Here is a 20,823-nt window from a genome sequence, read left to right on the forward strand (position 1 = left end):
AATAATAAAGATCGGGTCCCCATCCTGATCGTCTCCTAGCAACCATGCGTGAAAATCGCACCGCATCCGCACTTGCTTGTGATTTTCACGCAGCCCCATTCACTTCTATGGGGCCTGCGTTGCGTGAAAAACGCACAATGTAGAGCATGCTGCGATTTTCACACAACGCACAAGTGATGCGTCAAAATCACCGCTCATGTGCACAGCCCCATAGAAATGAATGGGTCCGGATTCAGTGCGGGTGCAATGCGTTCACCTCACGCATTGCACCCGCGAGGAAATCTCGCCCGTGTGAAAAAGGGCTTAGGGCTCTTTCATACAAGCGGATGCCGTGCGAGTAATCTGGTGCTTGCATGACGGTGGTATTGGTTATCTGCCGTCCGACCCCTAACCCTACTCCATTCCTTCCCACCAATCCCTCATAACCTACCTCCACCCTTACCTCCTCTCTAACCAGCCCCAAAATGACACACAGACACCACGCTTGGAATAAATCGGCCACAGCAGCCATCTTTTATTAACATATGAACATAACATATAATAAATAACAATTCTCTCCCCCCGAGGGGAGGTCCTTGAAGCCTCTAAACAACTGCAAATACCCCACCGGGTAAGCCATCTTGCCTCCAGCCGTTGCCCACCAGCTCAGAAGCACCACTGAATGGCCCCATTTAAATCCGTCACCACTGGGAGTCCAGCCCCAACCATGGAGCCCTCCCAGCATCCTCCTCTGTGAATCTGACCAACTTCAAGGACCTCCCCCCGCCACCGACGCGCTGACTTGACTGCCTTAAGTCTGCGCGTCCCTCCACAAACGTAAGGCTACTTCAATCCCCTCCTGGATTGCCAAGCTCCACATGTCCAGGCCAACCGCATTTAAATGCACACCATCCGCTCGCCAAAACCCCCCTACACCCTTCTCAAGTTCCATATGCCTCACTGCCACCGCCCCATTCTCGGCCCCATGAACCTGCCCATTGCCCTATTTACCTTAATACGGGCCCTGTTCACCCCCACCACAGACCGTGCATCCCTCCAAACCATCCTAGGAACTATATCTGACCAGACCGTCACCATCCGCGGGAACAAAGCCCATATCCGCAGCAAATCAAATTTAATACTCTGCAGCAACTCGCGGAACGGCCGCGCCACCAGGTCATTGCCGCCCACATGCAGAACCAACACCTCAGGTGCCCTATCCTGCCTCACAAACCTGTGAATCTCCGGCAACACCCCCGCCCAAACCATACCTCTCCGCCCTAGCCACCGCACCACTGCCATTGACCTCGAGAACCCCAGCTGCTGACCGTCCGGCCGAACCGCTGCCCGGACAGCCCCCCAAAAGACATAAGAATGTCCGAGGATCCAAACTAGGGCCGGCACTGCATCTGCAACGAAAAACAACAAACCCAAAACAACAATAATGACATTGCGTATACACCGACTTCCTACCCAAACCCCCCCGGCCGCTCCCCTATAAACTGTGCAATCGAATGTATGATCTAAACCGCATAGATTCCCACCGCCCAATCCTTTTTATAATCTCGTCTCCCAACCCCCACCTCGCTGCTTCTGTTGCCGCCCCAATTCTAAAGGAATGACTCGAGTACCCGTCAGGCCCCAACCCCAGCCGAACCAGACATTTAGAAAAAAACCGCCGCAAACTGAAAACGCGATAAAAAGGAATCATTCCCATGCACTAACAACGGCAACATCCCGCTCCTCCTGCCTCTCCAGTAGTCACGTAAACTCAACACCGGGCACATGGCGCAATCCGGGACACCAAACAACACTACTCTCCACCCCCGTCCTTCAGCGTCCCTCTTGGACCGACGAATGACGAACTCCAGCCTGTCCTGAAATAGCCTCACATTCGCCCTCTGTAACCCCCCAGCCTTATGCACCGACGGACTAACCAACTCCCCTACCCGTAACGCCCCAAAAAACGCCAGTGAAAAAGCCAAACGGAACAACCGGACCTCTGAGGCGGAACTACACACCACTCCCAACTGCTCCCCCAGTCTCAACAACAATCCGAAGGACACAGGTCTCCTGTTATCCCCCCCTGTACCCGCCCTGCTCCACCCCTTCAACGCCCGCATTACCAAGAATGACTTAGTCACATCCGGCTGTTGTCTACATTTGAACCCGAACGCCACTCCGGCCATGCAACTATTCATCTTTGCCACGGACCAACCTTCCTCTCTACAGTGACCCACAAACAACAGCATCGGGACTTCTAGCTCCCCCTCCCCAACTCCCAACTTACTGCACCAATCCTCCAAGTACCGCCACGATTTCAGATACAACTCCCACATCCTAGGCGCCAGCGACGCCTGAATGAGACTTGCTACTGTCCTTCCAGTACCTCCCAAAGACAACTTGGGCATTCCCTCCCAAACTCTTCCGCACCTGGAGCCAACTGCCGGAAACGGTCCCACTGTGAACGAGAAAGAGCGTCAGCTATGCTATTATCCACTCCAGGCACATGAACCGCCACCACCCACGTATTGATCAACAGACACTCCAACACCAACCGTTGCAACAACCGCACCACCAACTCTGACGAAGCTGACAACCCATTTATCGCCTGCACCAACCCCAAGTTATCACAGTGAAACCGTACCTTTCTATCCCGGAACACATCCCCCCACAACACCACCGCCGCCACAATTGGAAACAGTTCCAACAAAGCCACGTTCTTCACCCAACCTCTTTCCACCCAGCTGTCCGGCCACCGCCCCGCACACCACTGCCCCCGGCAATAGACCCCAAAACCCTCGCTCCCTGCTGCATCTGAAAATAACTCAAAATCAAACGAATTCACCACATCACCCATAAATAGAGACCGACCGTTATAACATTCCAAAAAGGAACCCCACACTCTCAAGTCCGCTCTCAACTCCTTCCCTAAACGCACATAGTGATGTGGTGAGACCACCCCCGCCGTCGCCATAGCCAACCTCCTACAGAACACCCTCCCCATCGGCATAATCCGGCACGCAAAATTGAGTTTACCGAGCAGCGACTGAAGCTCCCGCAACTGCAGTTTCTTTAAACGACACGCCCTCGCAACCTCCCCCTTTAAATCCCCTAGCTTATCTAAGGGCAACCTACATTCCATCCTATCCGTGTCAATCACTATCCCTAAAAAACTTAACTCCGTGACCGGCCCAACAGTCTTCCCCGTGGCCAACGGTACCCCTAAAACCCCAAACAACGACTCTAAGGTATGCAACAACAAGGCGCACACCCTAGAACCCGACGGACCAATACATAGGAAATCGTCCAGGTAATGAATAATAGACTGACAACCCGACGAATCCGCCACCGCCCATTCCAAAAATGAGCTAAACACCTCAAAGTACGCGCAGGACAGAGAACAGCCCATAGGCAAACACCTATCCACAAAAAACTCCCCCCCCAAAAACACCCCAACAAGTGTAAACATTCCGGGTGAACCGGCAGCAACCTAAACGCAGCTTCGATGTCAGTCTTTGCTAATAGCACCCCCCTCCCAAACTTCTTAACCCACTGCACTGCCGCATCGAATGAGGTATAAACCACCGAACACAAGGCGGGGTCTATACCGTCATTGACCGACGAGCCCTTTGGAAAAGACAGATGTTGAATTAGCCGAAACTTATTAATCTCCTTCTTCGGAATCACCCCCAACGGTGACACCCGTAAATTCGGCAATGGTGGAGCCGAAAAGGGGCCCACCATCCTGCCTAGACTGACCTCCTTGCTAAGTTTTTCCGCCACCACCTCCGGATGCTCCAACGCTGACCTCAGATTTTTCCTAACCAAAAACGCTTCACCCTGAACAAACGGGATCCTAAACCCAACTGAAAAACCTTCCCGCAATAACACTGCCGCCTCCCTATCCGGATATCTGTCTAGAAACGGGCCCATCCTTCCCAGACGTACCGGCGTCTCCCCCTTTGCTATTGAAATCCCCCCCCTGCCTGTTACCACTAAAACACCACGCCGCACCGTGTGAACCTCCGCACACCGAGCACTCGTGTTTAAATTTACACTTCGCTCCGAATTTACATGTTCCGTCATTAAATGCAAAACAAAGCCCCTTTGCTGAAGCTGCCGCAACATTGGACTGGCCACCGCCCCCTGCCTCCCCCCGAAAGGACTGGCCCTGTCTCACCAGCGTGGTAACCTTCAACCACAAAGCTATATCCTTGTGATCCTACTTAATTTCAAGCCGCACCGCCTTCCGCTGCCGGAACTGTTCATCGTACCGCAGCCACACTATCCCCCCATACACCCTGTACGCCTCAACCAACTGCATCCAAATAACAAAACAACGCCGAACAGCACTCCGGCGCCTTCTCCCCAATCACGCTCGCTAATATCGCGAACGCCTGCAGCCAGTTTGCAAATGTCCGCGGTATCAGGCGGTATCTTCGCTTCTCCTCCTCCTCCTTCCTACCCTCCTCCCGTCTTGCCCTATCCAAATAAAATTTGTCTAAGGCCTCTTTCACACGGGCGTCAGTTTTTTTGCCCGGATAAGAGGCGGGTGCGTTGCGGGAAAATGCACGATTTTTCCACGCGAGTGCAAAACATTGTCATGCGTTTTGCACTCGCGTGAGAAAAATCACGCATGTTTGGTACCCAAACCCGAACTTCTTCACAGAAGTTCGGGCTTGGGATTGATGTTCTGAAGATTGTATTATTTTCCCTTATAACATGGAAGGGTTAAAAAAAAAAAAAAAAAAAAAAAAGTTAACTCACCTTCTCCTCTTGATCGCGTAGTTTCCGGTCTCTTTACTTCTTGAATGAGCTGTGGGCTAAATGACCTGTGGTGATGTCAGATCACATGCTCCAATCACATGGTCCATCACCGTGGTGATGGAGCATGTGATCTGACGTCACCACAGGTCCTTTAGCCCACAGCTCATCATTCAAGAAGTAAAGAGACCGGGAACTACGCGATCAAGAGGAGAAGGTGAGTTAACTTTTTTAGTTTTTTTTTAACCCCTCCAGCACTATTGTACTCTGCATTCTGTATTCAGAATGCTATTATTTTCGCTTATAACCATGTTATAAGGGAAAATAATACAGTGAATAGACTGTCTCCTAGCAACCACGCGTGAAAATCGCATAGCATCCGCACTTGCTGGCGGATGCTATGCGATTTTCATGCACCCCATTCACTTCTATAGGGCCTGTGTCGCGTGAAAATCCCACAATATAGAGCATGCTGCGATTTTCACTCAACGCACAAGTGATGCGTGAAAATCAACGCTCATGTGCACAGCCCCATAGAAATGAATGGGTCAGGATTCAGTGCGGGTGCAATACGTTCACCGCACGCATCGCACCCGCACGGAAAACTCGCCCGTGTGAAAGGGGCCTAAAGGAAGCAAAGAAAAAATTTCAACGTACTCTCCCCTCCAAATCTTTTCCCTCACCTCCTGTTTCAAATGCGCCCCCAATGGGCCCTCAAAGCAGACATATGCCTCCCCTCTTGCCCTATCGTCCAACCGAACCGCCTCATCCTCAACCGTGCCCCCCGCCTGCGTCTGCACCGACACCACTGCAGACCCCACACCCGAACCGCCCCCCCAACCGCACTCGCTCCCCCAGAGGGACCGGACACCCCCCACGCTGGTAACGGAGATGCTCCCCCCATACCCCATCCCGCAAGCAAACCCGCCAGCTCCCCTAACAATTGCCCCAAACCCCTGCTAACCTCCACTGGGGACCCCCCCAACACCCCCAGCCCCCCCAACAAACTGCGCCAATGTTCCTCAAGAGGCCTCACCTGGCTGCCTGGGTGCTGTGTCCCCACCAGCCGAAGATCCGGACTCCTGATGATCATCCCTCCGCGACGCCGCTTCATCTTCCCATCCCCTAGCCAGGCCCAGGCTAGAGACGTTAGAACGTCCATCTTCCCGGGCTGCAGTAGAGTGGGCGGAGCATCCTCTTCCTGGGACTGTGACCACCGAAGCCAGGGGCCTGCCACTAGACGCCATTTCAACTGCAGCAGCCCCGTTCCTCCTGACGTCCTGTCCACGCTAGGGGGTCACAGCCTCCGGTCCCGGGCTGGATACCCCCGCACCTGGTCCCTCTCCCTTGCCGCCTGTCACTGAAGAACGAGGTGACCGGGCCCGGCCACCTCGCAGGCCCTGCCTACTGGCCGGATTCCTCCCACGCCGGGGAGTAACGGAGGAAGCTTTCCCCGCCGGCGTGAAGGGTCCCTTGAGGGGCTCCGATTGCAGCGCTGAGCCTTAGCAGGGGGCTGAGCCGACTGAGAAGCCGGCTGGGCCACTGACTGAGGCCCAGCCGGAGCCTCAGCCGCCCCCTTGAGCATCTGCTGCACCTGCGCCTGGATCCAGTCGGCACCGCAGACCTCCGCTGCTGCCCTCAATCGAGCGATGGTCTCCTCCAGATGTTCCATGATGTTCTTCCAGCTCCACTGTACAGGTACCAGCTCTTTCTAGGATCCTACAAAATGGCCCCCGATCTTCCCTCAGCTTCCCTATTTAACCCCTTAACCACACCCCTACACTCAAACCATCCAATCCCCTACTTTACCAATTCTTCCTCCCATCCCCTCTAAACTCCACCTAACCTCCTAACTTGGGGTCTCCCTAAACCAAACCCCCGTCATGATGCCCTCCCCTAAGGCTACGTCCCCAGTCCGGCCATAACTTTAACATGATTGATAATGCTCCGTACCTCCCTGTGATCTTTTTACTACAAAATCCCAATGAGATAAAGTTGTCACCGGGATTTTGTAGTAAAAAGATCACAGAGAGACACGGAGCATTATCAGTTCATGCTGTCGGGAACGGGGCTTGGCTCTCTTTCACGCAGCGGATTAACTGCACAGGATCTGCTCGTGTGAAAAAGCACTTAGCCATTAGCCACCCACTATCTGCAGAAACTTGACACCCTTAGGGCCCATTCCCATAGAATTTGCTGTCGGAATTTTAGCATGGACACTGCGCCAAATTTCTGGTGGCCACATGGTGTCTGCCTCCCATTGTTTTTTATTGCAGCCCATTGATTTAAAGCTGTGTTCAGACGGATGCCGCTTGAAGTCCGCTCACGGTTTAGCTCCATTCAATCGAGCTAAGCCGTGGGCAAAGTGGACAACCACAGCAGAAACCGCAGTGATTTCTGTAATTTAGTGACAGCAGATTTTGACAGTGTTCACATGGCGTCTCTTGACAGTGGAAATTTGGTGCGGATTCTGTGCCAAAAAGCCTTTGGTGGCCGTGCAGAATCTGCCTCCGATTGTTGCTGTTAATGTGACGGCACTTCATGGCTGCAATTGCGTCAATCCTCCTGGTGGCTTTTTGGTACGGGTTTTGCACCATGTGAACATCCTCTAATGTTTTTAATTTTGGGAGGAAGTAGCAAAAACTTACTGCCATTTCTTTCCTCTTCCTACTGTTAGAAGGTGAACTACTCACCAGGGGGCGACATAGAGCACAGATGAAAGCTCCTCCCAGGGGGAGGAGAGGATGACAGCTGTGCTCCACCCTGAGGCACAACGGGAGTAATTTTCAGAATCAAATAAATAGATTTAGTGAAAGTTTTTTTGTAAACTATTTTTGCCATGTAACTTAGGAAGGATTCCTGCACCAGGAATGTTAATATCGCTGACAACAGGAGCTGCACTTTAAACGTCTCTCTTCGATGTAAATGGCGTTCATTAGGAACAATATTTGCAATAGCAAAAAGCGACTTCAGGTGCGTCTGCAGATCGGGTTCAGGAACCCTTGTCCGTAGGCTGCTCCTTTGTAAGCCAAGCCATGCAGATTGACTCTTCTAATTAAACCCAGTGGATCCTGAGAGGTTCCCCCAGGACCTCAGTCAAAGAAGATTAGAAAAAACTGAGAGGAGCTTTTCAAAGCTTTTATCAGTCAGATGTGCAAATTACAGAGGACTAAATCTGGAAAGCAGGTAATTACCTAACCTCGGGTGGCCTGGAGAAGGAAAGCACACAAAGGCCATGGTGGCCTGTCAGTGCAGTGATGAGACAAGAGCTTTGTGCTTCCTGGACGAGCCTCAGGGTCCACATCTGCAATCCCAAGCTTTAGAGGGGATTTATCAAACCCGGAGTAATGGCGTAGTTGCCCATAGCAAATCAAATCAGGTTCCACCTTTTTATTTTTCCGAGCTCCTTTGGATATTTGATGTGTGTCCAGATGAGTTAATGACAGGAGGTTTGGTTGCTGGGAATATTTTTGATTAAAGGGGTTGTCTCATCTGAGATGCTAGGATATGCCACCAGTGTCAGATAGGTGCAGGTCTCAGAGATGGTACCTGCTCCTATCTCCACAACGGGCCCAGAAAATGAAGTGGAGCTCACCGTACATGCGCCTATGGGCGTTTTAAAAACTGCCTATTTTTGGAATAGAATGAATGGACACCACCCCATTCACTTCTATGGGACTGCCAGTGCTGAGCTATTTTTGGCAGTCCCATGGAAATTGATTGAGGGCCTGCTCATGCACTGCTGCTCTTCACTCATTTTGGGGGGTCCCGTTCTGGAGATAGCCTATCCTAGCGATGAGACAACCCTTTTAATGAGGAAGGGGAGATGACACAGATGAGACGTCAGATGAGACAACCCTCTTAATGAGTAAATTGCTACTCATTAAGACAGATTTACTTATTCTTGGTGCATAATGTTACATCTTAAGCCACACCCCTTTACCTGTAAGCCACACCTCTTTCTCACAAATTCCACCACCCCTCCTCAATACCGAACCTATCCCCCGCCACTCCTGTTCCAATACTTTCTGGCCCCCTCCTCAATACCAAACCTATCCCCCGCCACTCCTGTTCCAATACTTTCTGGCCCCCTCCTCAACACCGAACCTATCCCCCACCACTCCTGTTCCAATACTTTCTGGCCCCCTCCTCAATACCGAACCTATCCCCCACCACTCCTGTTCCAATACTTTCTGGGTCCCCCTCCTCTTATGACACTTCTTCAACCCTTCCAGTGGTGACCCCGCAGAGGCGGTAAATGGCTGCAGTGGTCATACAGGTGACTTGACACTGCAGCAAAACAATTGCTTTTGAAAAGCCTGGGGTGACTTGCTGCACCATTCATTTAATAATGTCATAATAAAGATGTCGAGAAGGACCAGATTGTACCAAGCCTGGCTATTGGCCATTAGAGTAGGGGTGTGGTGCAGGTGCATAATTGACAATAAAAAATAAAATAGAATTAGATGTCTCCGTAATGATGGCCAGGGTGCTCCTATTAACAGTGCCAGCCCAAGAGTGTCTCTAATAATAGAACCAACCACAATGCCCCCATTGGCAGAACTAGACAGAGCATGTCTCCATTAACAGTATTAACCATAGAGTGTCCTCATTAACAGTACCAGCAAGAGAATGTCTCTTATAGCAGTACCGATCATAGTGACCCCATTAACTGTACTGGACAGAGAATGTCTCCATCAATAGTATTAACCATAGAGTGTCCTCATTAACATTGCTAGCTAGACAGCGTCTCTAATAACAGTACCAATCACAATGTCCCCATTATAATACCGGCTAGGTAGGGTCTCCATCAACAGTATCAGTCACAGAGTATCTCTAATAACAGTACACATCAGAATGCCCCAGTTATCTATACTGACCAGGGAGGGTCTCAAACAGAAAGCATCCCTATTAACAGTACTGACCAAGGAGCGTCTTCATTAACAGTGCCATCCAGAAAGAATCCCCATTAACAGTACTGACCAAGGAGAGTCTTCATCAACAGTATCAACCAGAGAGAATCCCTATTAACAGTGCCATCCAGAAATAATCCCCATTAACAGTGCCAGTCACAGTGGCCTCAGTAACTATACTGGCCAAGGAGGGTCTCCATCAACAGTATCAGACATACAGTCATGGCCAAAAGTTTTGAGAATGACACAAATATTAGTTTTCACAAAGTTTGCTGCTAAACTGCTTTTAGATCTTTGTTTCAGTTGTTTCTGTGATGTAGTGAAATATAATTACACGCACTTCATACGTTTCAAAGGCCTTTATCGACAATTACATGACATTTATGCAAAGAGTCAGTATTTGCAGGGTTGGCCCTTCTTTTTCAGGACCTCTGCAATTCGACAGGTCATGCTTTCAATCCACTTCTGGGCCAACTCCTGACTGATAGCAACCCATTCTTTCATAATCACTTCTTGGAGTTTGTCAGAATTAGTGGGTTTTTGTTTGTCCACCCGCCTCTTGAGGATTGACCACAAGTTCTCAATGGGATTAAGATCTGGGGAGTTTCCAGGCCATGGACCCAAAATGTCAACGTTTTGGTCCCCGAGCCACTTAGTTATCACTTTTGCCTCATGGCACGGTGCTCCATCGTGCTGGAAAATGCATTGTTCTTCACCAAACTGTTGTTGGATTGTTGGAAGAAGTTGCTGTTGGAGGGTGTTTTGGTGCCATTCTTTATTCATGGCTGTGTTTTTGGGCAAATATGTGAATGAGCCCACTCCCTTGGATGAGAAGCAACCCCACACATGAATGGTCTCAGGATGCTTTACTGTTGGCATGACACAGGACTGATGGTAGCACTCACCTTTTCTTCTCCGGACAAGCCTTTTTCCCGATGCCCCAAACAATCTGAAAGAGGCTTCATCGGAGAATATGACTTCGCCCCAGTCCTCAGCAGTCCATTCACCATATTTTCTGCAGAAGATCAATCTGTCCCTGAAGTTTTTTTGGAGAGAAGTGGCTTCTTTGCTGCCCTTCTTGACACCAGGCCATCTTCCAAAAGTCTTGGCCTCACTGTGCGTGCAGATGCGCTCATACCTGCCTGTTGCCATTCCTAAGCAAGCTCTGCACTGGTGGCACTCCGATCCCGCAGCTGAATCCTCTTTAGGAGACGATCCTGGCGCTTGCTGGACTTTCTTGGACGCCCTGAAGCCTTCTTAACAAGAATTGAACCTCTTTCCTTGAAGTTCTTGATGATCCTATAAATTGTTGATTGAGGTGCAATCTTAGTAGCCACAATATCCTTGCCTGTGAAGCCATTTTTATGCAACGCAATGATGGCTGCACGCGTTTCTTTGCAGGTCACCATGGTTAACAATGGAAAAACAATGATTTCGAGCATCACCCTCCTTTTAACAGGTCAAGTCTGCCGTTTTAACCCAATCAGCCTGACATAATGATCTCCAGCCTTGTGCTCATCAACCTTCTCACCTGAGTTAACAAGACGATTACTGAAATGATCTCAGCAGGTCCTTTAATGACAGCAATGAAATGCAGTGGAAAGGTTTTTTGGGGATTAAGTTAATTTTCATGGCAAAGAAGGACTATGCAATTCATCTGATCACTCTTCATAACATTCTGGAGTATGTGCAAATTGCTAATATAAAAACTTAAGCAGCAACTTTTCCAATTTCCAATATTTATGTAATTCTCAAAACTTTTGGCCACAACTGTAGAGTGTCCTCATTAACAGTGCCAGCTAGAGGGTGTCTCTAATAACAGTACCGATCATAGTGACCCCTGGACGGAGAATGTCTCCATTAGTGATGGACTAACATCGGCCGGGACGGTTCACGAACGCCATCAAATGTTTGCGAACCGCACGTTCGGGGCGTGCCCCATTTACTTTAATGGCAGGCGAACCTATAAAACCTGCAGGTCATATTTGTAGCCACCAAATACTTAATAGAAGTGCACAAATAGTCCCACAACATGGACAGTGACATACCAGAGGGGGATAAATGACAAAAATTGCAACAAAAAAATATGTATCTTAATCAGGGGACATTTTTATGCGTCTTAAAGGAAAATTCTCTTAAAGTGTCGTTTGTCACTCTGTGTAGATGCAGTAACGCAGAAAAACCGCAAACAAATGCTGCACTACCCAAATGCACTATGTAGAACGTATATTATTGGTATATAACTTCCCTGCCTCAATCAGTTTTTTTGGGGGCAACTGGTAAATCACACCAGTAGAAATGAATTGTTCCAATAGCGTTTGTCCCTCTTTATAGCTGCGGTATCGCAGCAGAACCGCACACAACTGCTGCACAGTACAAATGCACTACAATATACTTTCTATGTTAGAAAGTATATTATAGTTATATCGCACCCCTCTGTGTATCACACCTATCGATAGCACACCTATACCAGTCCTTAAAGTGACTTTTGTGGCCCTATTAGCTAGCGTTTGGTGTCCCTAACATCCTGTCCCTGCTCCACACAGCAACCCCTCCCTACACTGGCAAAACACTGAATGTAAAATGGCTGCCAGATCAGGTCTATTTATAAGGTAGGAGATATGTCCATGTGCTGAAACGTCTCAATTGGCTGTCCTGTACCACCTGATGGATGTTTCATGGGTCAAAGTTCTTCACAATGTAAAAGAATATGGCGGGTGCGAATATCTCCATATGTTCGCATGTTCGGCAAATCGCGAACGAGCAAAGTTCGCCGCGAAACGACCGCCGGGCGAACCGCAAGGCCATCTCTAGTCTCCATCAACAATATTAACCATATAGTGTCTGCATTAATAGTGCGAGCCAGAGAGTATCCCCATTAACAGTCACAGATGCCCCATTAAAGAGCACCTATCAGCAGGATGAACTCTATTAAACAAGACATACTGCCTGGTAGGGTTGATCCTGCTGAATAAAACGATACCCATCTTGGGAAAATCGGTTTCTGCATTCCTAGGAAAAATGACTTTTATCCTGTATGCAACTGAGGGCTTCCCTGAACTGAGGGGGTGGAGCCTAGACCTCAGCTCCTCCTCCTCAGCTTTACCATGCTGGCCACACTCCTCAGTCCACAAAAAATGAAAGTCTATTTTCTCAGGAATGTCACAACTGATATTCACAATACAGGTATCATTTTAATCAGCAGGATCAACTCTACCAGACAGTATGTCTGCTTTAACAGGGTTCATCCTGCTGATAAATGCTCTTTAACAGTACTAGCAAATGATGTTGCAGTATCAGTACTACAGAGAGGATCAGCATTACCAGTACCATCCCGGAGTGTTTCTCCATAGCAGTGCCACTCACAGTGCCCCCTGTCACCAGTTCCACTTGGAGCGCCCACATTATCAGGGTGCTGCCATTAGCAGTGCCTCAAAGTGGGAGAAAATCCTGGAGAAAACTATAGAGAGAACATGCAAATTTCATGTTGTATCTGGACCCATGACCCCAATGCTGCTGCCATGTACCAGGCACTGTGTCTTTGCAGCCCCCACCACAGAGATCCCTTAATTGCTTGCTACTTTTTTCCATTCCCGTCCCAACCTCCCACCATATCTCCATATTATGAGCCAGCTCTTTTTCTCGCCATGAGCTAAATCATTCCGGGAAGATTACTGACAAAAGCTTTATCTGTACGTACAAATGAGACAGTCCATTTATCTTGTCCGATTACACAGATACAAACGAGGACAGCCATTGAAGGGAGTCAAAGAGTCAAATCGATCCATCCGTGAAGAGGTGTTTCATCCAGATAACCCTTCAACAGGCTCCCAGTTCACTGTCTTCTCACGTGGAGGAGATCAATAGTGAGTCCTCTCTAGGAATATCACCCAAGGAAGGGGCAGAAGTCAACGCAATCTTCTAATATTCCCAAGGGAAGATTTGGCCTTCTGAAAAGATGTCACGCTGTATCGTGTAAGTGGGTTAAATATGATGAAGACAAGACAGTCCGTAACCCACCGCCTCTCAGCCTCCTTGTATCCTGGAGGTGGAGGTCGTTGGCAGGCGCCATGTGATGCAGTACATGTTGATGCTGCTGTTGATAATATCTATATGTTCCCAATGCACTCTGTTTGTGGTCTGCCGGGGTAGTATATGTGTCATGCAAGGCACTGGCAAAGTTCTGCTCACCTGTAGAAGCACAGAAGATTGGGGCCATCCAAGTCCAATAGTGAGCCAAGAAGGCACTTCTCTATTCTTGATTGGGCACCCTCTTTCACCCATTTGTTTGGGCCCCGCAGCGATCCTTTCCTCTTGCCTTGGTGTCCAGAATCTAAGAGTGTGGCAAAATTCTGCTCACGTGTAGGACCACAGGAGATTGGCGCCATCCAAGCCCAAAAGCGAGCCAGGAAGGCACCTTTCTATTCTTGATAGGGCACCCTCTTGCACCCGTTTGTTTATTGCTCCTTGTCAAGGCTTACGAGACCCGCAGCGAACCTTTCCTCTTGCCTTGGTGGCCGGAATCTAGGAGTGCGTATGTGCAGAAGCTTCGAGACTCTGCCTAGATTCAGCTCCAGGGCATGCAGTCACCCCGAAGATGTTTTCAATAGTAAAACAAGGGAGAGCAGCTGTTGGGAAGAAACCAGATAAAATGGAAGAAGGCAGGAGAGTAATTCAAATGACACCGTTAAGGTAGGCTTAGAGCACCTTATGATGGAAGTTAGCAGCTAGTTAGTATTTAGGCAGGAAGACATATGTTATAGCACCCCGGCCTCCAGCTAATAAGTCTGCAGTAAGAGTTACTGATGGAAGTTGGGTTACCCTAGCTGTGGTGACCCTGTGCTCTCATGTAGCAAGATATTCTGCTACAAATATTGTCCCTGACCCTTGAACTGCTGTGCACTGTTGTTCCAGTTGGCAAGGCCCAGAAGCTTGCGACTGGTTTTGGACCAGATCCCAATCTGTGAGGCCAGGTAAGCCATGCCACAAAAGGAGCCCACAAGTACTTTTGGACCACTACACAGCATTTCTAAAATTGGATGACTGGGAAAGGGCTGATCTTTGTGAGACCAGCCAGCTTCCCTCCTTATAAACTGCCTGAAGAGGAAAGAGCTGAAGTGATACAGTTTGGTGGAGCAACCACACTGAGACTGTGAGTGGGAGAGACTGTGTACAAAGCCTTGTCATCTGAGATAGACGGCCAGAGGCTCGTGAGTAAAATGAGTCCTACTAAATGGTTGTTGACTGATGCCCCATTAGCAAGTAGAGATGTCGCGAACATAATATTTTCCGTTCGCGAACAGCGAATGCGAATTTTCGCAAATGTTCGCGAACGGCTGAACTGGGCGAACCGCCATTGACTTCAATAGGCAGGCGAATTTTAAAACCCACAGGGGCTCTTTCTGGCCACAATAGTGATGCAAAGGTTGTTTCAAGGGCACTAACACCTGGACTGTGGCATGCCGGAGGGAAATCCATTGCAAAACTCCCATGGAAAATTACATAGTTGACGCAGAGTTGGATTTTAATCCATAAAGGGTATAAATCACCTAACAATAAAAATTTTTTTGAACAAAGTGGTTTAAAACATCCAGTGTGTGTATACGATCAGGTATGATGTTGTATCGATCAGGTAATGTAAGGGTTACGCCCGCTTCACAGACATTGACAGACCAAACTCTCCTTTTAATGCACCGCAAACCACCGCAAACAGTCCATTTGCCCAACCGCAAACTTCCCATTTGCACAAGGTTGGATACCAAGCTAGCCATGTCCCGTTGATGTCATTGAAGGTTTCTTCCTCCACTCAGCCACGTACAACACCAAGGGTCCCGGAAAGGTGAATTGAATTGATTTTTCGAATGGGGAGATGGTTAAAAAAAACGCTGACTCCCTCCCCTTTGTTTGAATCCACGGTCACTGCGTCTGTGCCGTGCAATTTACTGTCCCACCCGATATTAGTGCTATTTTCTATAGTTCTCTCTTCTCATCAGTTTAATCCCTGTTACGTGACATCCCTAATCTGGGGTCCATTTGTTAAATAGATTTTCCAAACGGGGAGATGGTTAAAAAAACGCTGGCTCCCTTCCCCTTTGTTTGAATCCACGGTCACTGCGTCTGCGCCGTGCAATTTACTGTCCCACCCGATATGAGTGCTATTTTCTATAGTTCTCTCTTCTCATCAGTTTAATCCCTGTTACGTCCCATATCTTTGGTCCAGTTATTAAATGGATTTTTTGAATGGGGAAATGGTTAAAAAAAACGCTGGCTCCCTCCCCTTTGTTTGAATCCACGCCACGGTCACTGCGTTGCACCGTGCAATTTACTGTCACACCCGATATGAGTGGTATTTCCTCTAGTTCTCTCTTCTCATCAGTTTAATCCCTGTTACGTGACATCCCTAATCTGGGGTCCATTTGTTAAATAGATTTTCCGAACGGGGAGATGGTTAAAAAAACGCTGTCTCCCTCCCCTTTGTTTGAATCCACGCCACGGTCACTGCGCCTGTGCCGAGCAATTTACTGTCCCACCCGATATGAGTGGTATTTTCTGTAGTACTATTCTCATCAGTTTAATCCCTGTTACGTCCCATATCAGGGTGGGATTGCCCTTTGTGAAAAAATTTTTAGGCCGGGTATCTTCGACTGCCTTCACAGTGACAGACCAAACTCTGATACACCACACTGAATTGATTTTAGGAACCGGGAGATGGAAAAAGCAGCTTGGTCGGTCCTCTTACTCCCAAGTTGGGGCACTGCGCGTGCACGGAGAAATGTTCTGTGACACCCTATATGAGTGGTGTCTTAACTAGTACTATTCCTATCACTTTAATCCCTGTTATGTCCCCTATCCGGGGACGTGTGTCGAATTGATTAACCATTGTCGAATTAACAAACCATTACGACATCCTGAAATAATTTAGTTCTGAGCTCTGTACTTGATTTGTATTTGAATTGTTGGGGAATTTTTAAATTGTCTGCATTATTTCTAATAAACTATTAACAGACTTTATTATGATTTTTTTATTTTATGTATTAAAAACCCACCCATACAACTTAAAAAAAGATAAATAAAATTAATTAAGTTTTTTCTATGAAAAAATATCCAGCCGTCCCGATCGCTTTTGATCTTATCATAATGAAGCAACGGCCTTATCATCTGGGGTGTGGCAACATTGCCAACACACTCATAGAGGTGATCGCTTCATTGTGATACGCAAGCCCCTTCACCAAAACAAGGTAACGATCACGAAGAGGAATTGACACATGTATGTGCCTTTTTTTTGTTTTGTTTTTGCAGCCACAGTGCAGCACTAGAGGCGAGAAAAATTAGGCATGTACACATGCCTGAAAAACAATGCTATTGTTGCAGCCGCTGTTGTGGCAGCAGCTGGAAAAATTGATGTTTTCCAGGCAGAAAGGTGACTAAAACATTGCAGCTTGAACCCTAGTTGGTGGAGGAGAATTCATGAAAGTCATCCGGTATGCAGACATTAAATACAACAGCGTGGGGACCATTTTGAGGCCAAGGCATGTCAGGCCTTTTGTTAGTTAAACGTATCCCCTACTGTCAGTCCCTTCGGGATCCATGCCTCATTCATCTTAATGAAGGTGAGGTAATCAACCCTTTTTTGACTGAGGCGACTTCTTTTGTCAGTGACAATGCCTCCTGCTGCACTGAAGGTCCTTTCTGACAGGACACTTGAAGCGGGGCAGGCCAGAAGTTCTATCGCAAACTGGGATAGCTCAGGCCACAGGTCAAGCCTGCACACCCAGTAGTCAAGGGGTTCATCGCTCCTCAGAGTGTCGATATCTGCAGTTAAGGCGAGGTAGTCTGCCACCTGTCGGTTGAGTCGTTCTCTAAGGCTGGATCCCGAAGGGCTGTGGCGATGTGTAGGACTGAAAAAGCTCTGCATGTCCTCCATCAACAACACATCTGTAAAGCGTCCTGTCCTTGCCGCCGTGGTCATGGTAGGAGGAGGATTACTTTGACCTCTTCCCCAGTTAGATTCCCGTTGTGCTGTGACATCCCCCTTATAAGCTGTGTAAAGCATATTTTTTTGTTTGGTTTTGAACTGCTGCATCCTTTCTTACTTCTGGTAATTTGGTAACATTTCCACCACTTTCTGCTTATACCGGGGGTCTAGTAGCGTGGCCACCCAGTACAGGTCGTTCTCCTTCATCCTTTTTATACGAGGGTCCCTCAACAGATATGACAGCATGAAAGACCCCATTTGAACAAGGTTGGATGCCGAGCTACTCATTTCCCGTTCCTCCTCCTCACTGATGTCATTGACGGTCTGTTCTTCCCCCCAGCCACGTACAAAACCACGGGTCCCAGATAGATGACAACAACGAGCATCCTGGGATGCCTGCTGTGGTTGGTCTTCATCCTCCTCAAAGCCACATTCTTCCTCTGACTCCTCTTACTCATACTCCTCTTGCAGCGTTGCCGCAGGTCCGGCAAGCGATGATGACAAGGCTGTTTCTGGTGGTGATGGTGACCACAACTCTTCCTCTTCACGCTCATCTACAGCCTGATCCAGTACTCTTCGCAGGGCACGCTCCAGGAAGAAAACAAATGGGATGAGGTCGCTGATGGTGTCTTCAGTGCATGAGCCTACAGGCATTGCGCATGAGCGTCCAGTAACGTGGCAAAAAAATTCCCAGCTCCGCAGAGGCTGTCCAGGCACCCCGGTCATACAAATACTCGTTGACGGCTTTTTCTTGTTGGAGCAGGCGGTCGGAGTGTTGAATTCCAACGTGTCGGGCTGACGCAAATCAAGCGCCTCACTGGCATGTTGTTTCGGTGCTGAATGTCTGCAAAGTGCGCCATGGCCGTGTAGGAACGCCTGAAATGGCCACACACCTTCCTGGCCTGCTTGAGGACGTCCTGTAAGCCTGGGTACTTAGACACAAAGCGTTGTATGATGAGTTTCAACACATGTGCCATGCACGGCACATGTGACAACTTGCCCAAATTCAATGCCGCCAACAAATTGCTTCCATTGTCACACACCACTTTGCCGATCTCCAGTTGGTGCGGGGTCAGCCACTGATCCACCTGTGCGCTCAGGGCGGACAGGAGTGCTGGTCCGGTGTGGCTCTCTGCTTTCAGGCAAGTCAACCCCAAGACAGCGTGACACTGTCATATCTGGGATGTGGAATAGCCCCTGGGGAACTGGGGGGGTTCAGTTGATGTGCAGCCAGACGCCGCAGCAGAAGAGGACTCAGCCGAGGAGGTTATGGAAGAGGATGGAGTAGGAGGAGTAGAGGAGGTGGCAGTAGGCCTGCCTGCAAGTCGTGGCCGTGTCACCAACTCCGCTGTAGAGCCACGCATTCCATGCTTGGCATCCGTCAGCAGGTTGACCCAATGCGCAGTGTAGGTGATATACCTGCCCTGACCGTGCTTTGCAGACCAGGTATCAGTGGTCAGATGGACCCTTGTCCCAACACTGTATGCCAGAGATGCCATGACTTCCTTTTTAATCACCGAGTAGAGGTTTGGAATTGCCTTATTAGAAAAAAAAAATCGTCCGGGTAGCTTCCACTGTGGTGTCCCAATAGCGACAAATTTTTTTGACGGCCTCAGACTCCACCAGCTGGTATGGTAAAAGCTGGCGGGCTAAGAGTTCCATCAAGCCAGCTGTCAGACGCCAGGCAAGGGGGTGACTCTGTGAAATTGGCTTCTTACGCTCAAACATTTCCTTTACAGACACCTGACTGTGGGCAGATGAGATGGAACTGCTGAAGGTGAGAGGCGGAGTGGCGGGTGGTTGAGAGGGGGCAAGGAGGACAGCAGTGGTTGACGTGGCTGAAGATGCTGGACCAGGAGGAGGATGGTGGCTTTGAGCTTGTGTGCTGCTTCTACTCATCATCATGTGTTGATCCCCTAGGCGTTTGTGATGTGCGATCATGTGCCTTCGCAAAGCAGTTGTACCTAGGTGGGTGTTGGATTTCCCATGACTCAGTTTTTTTTGGCACAGGTTGCAAATGGCATCGCTGTTGTCAGAGGCAGACACACACAAAAAATGCCACACTGTTGGGCTTTGCAATGACGGCATTCTTGTGGTGGCAACAGCATGCGTTGATTGGCGTGCTGTCTGGCTGACCCCGGGCGCCGATACATGCTGTCTGACTGTGCCACTAGCCCCTTGCGACGACCTCCCCCTGCTTCCAACTCGTCTCCTCCTCCTCTCTGTCTCTCCTTCTGAACTGTCCCCCTCTTCTTCTTCTCTTCGAGCAGGCACCCACGTGGCCTCCACGGACACATCGTCATCATCAACCGCTTCAGTATCTGACACCTCAGCAAAGGAAGCAGCAGCGGGTACAACATCATCATCATCATCATCACACTGTAAGTCCATGTGTGTAATGCTGCCTGACTGTGACATATCCCTGTTATCTACATCCTCTTGCAATAATGGTTGCGCATCACTTATTTCTTCCAACTGATGTGTAAATAACTCCTCTGAGGGATCAAGTGAAGCGGCTGTGGTGGCTGTGGTGGTAGTGGTGGCGGCAGGCGGGAAAGTGGTAACTTGAGAGCAGGTGACCAAAGCTGAGCTGGAGGAGGATGGTGCGTCAAGGTTCTTAGCGGAAGCTGTTGAAGATTGGGTGTCCTGTGTAAGCCAGTCAACTATTTTCTCAGAATTCTTTGGGTTCAGGGTACGTGGCCTCTGAACACTGGGCATTATTCCAGGGCCAGTGGAAATCACAGCACCACGAACACGATGGCGTGCAAGGTACTGTGCCACTCTATATAAGTGGTGGGCAGTGGGCACAGTACAGTATGTGTGCGCCTGACACACACGGGCTTGCAAATGTGATTAGATCACAGTTAAATTAAATTTAATATAATTTTTTTTTAAGAAAGGTATTTGGGCGCATGACACCATGTAACGGTATGAGTGCAGGCCTAGCCAGCCACTAGCCAGTAGACACAATACAGTATGTGTGGGCCTGACACACACGGGCTTGCAAATGTGATTAGATCACAGAAAAATATTAAATGGATTTTTTTTTTATCTGCAAGGTATTTTCTGTCACTCCCTGTATGAATGGTGTGCACACAGTGCTGTCTATGACTGAGCCTGCAGCCTCTCACACACGGGCAGCCAGGCAACTGCAATATATATATATGAAAAATAAATAAAAAAGCACAC

Source organism: Bufo gargarizans, chromosome 6 (genome assembly GCF_014858855.1).
Source record: "Bufo gargarizans isolate SCDJY-AF-19 chromosome 6, ASM1485885v1, whole genome shotgun sequence".
Taxonomy (NCBI): domain Eukaryota; kingdom Metazoa; phylum Chordata; class Amphibia; order Anura; family Bufonidae; genus Bufo; species Bufo gargarizans.